Here is a 685-nt window from a genome sequence, read left to right on the forward strand (position 1 = left end):
TAGTGATGAACTGTGATGTGTGATCATTTTTGTATCTGGCACCTGTTTCCTGTTTCTTATACATTGTATGTCAAAATGTTGAATGTTCTCAAATTTTTCATTACTTTAATTAGTAATGCTTATGAACAGAATGACTTCATATTTGGTAAGTGGCTTGACCTTGATGAGTTGTGTCTGCCATTTTCGATGTGTCAAAATTTGTAGATACTTCTTGTTTTTAGAGGCTTTGAATTGTGAATTTCATATGCTTAGCAAAACAACTGATTTATTCTTGTTTGTATATAGAATTAATCACTGTGTATAAATTAATTTAACTTCTAATGATTTGTTATTTAAAAAAGCAGGAAACTCAATCAAAAGTACAGAAATTTTTATATTGATATGATCTAGATATCAACCAAAAAAATCTTCTTAAAACATTTTGAAAACATTTATTAGGCACAGTCTCACTTGCAAGAAAACATCCAAAAAACATTTTTATAACATTATTTGATGTTCATGATGTTTTTCAAACGTTCAGAAAATATTTCTAGAAAACATTTTTTAAAAGATTATCAAAATGTTTTATACGCCATTGTTTTTCACATTATCATGATATTTCTTTACAACATTTTAATTATATTATGCAAATATTTTAGAAAATATATTAGAAAACGTTTTAGCGATATATATTCTACCATACATT

This window comes from Mytilus californianus, unplaced genomic scaffold (assembly GCF_021869535.1).
Source record: "Mytilus californianus isolate M0D057914Y unplaced genomic scaffold, xbMytCali1.0.p SCAF_12, whole genome shotgun sequence".
In the NCBI taxonomy this organism is placed as follows: Eukaryota; Metazoa; Mollusca; class Bivalvia; order Mytilida; family Mytilidae; genus Mytilus; species Mytilus californianus.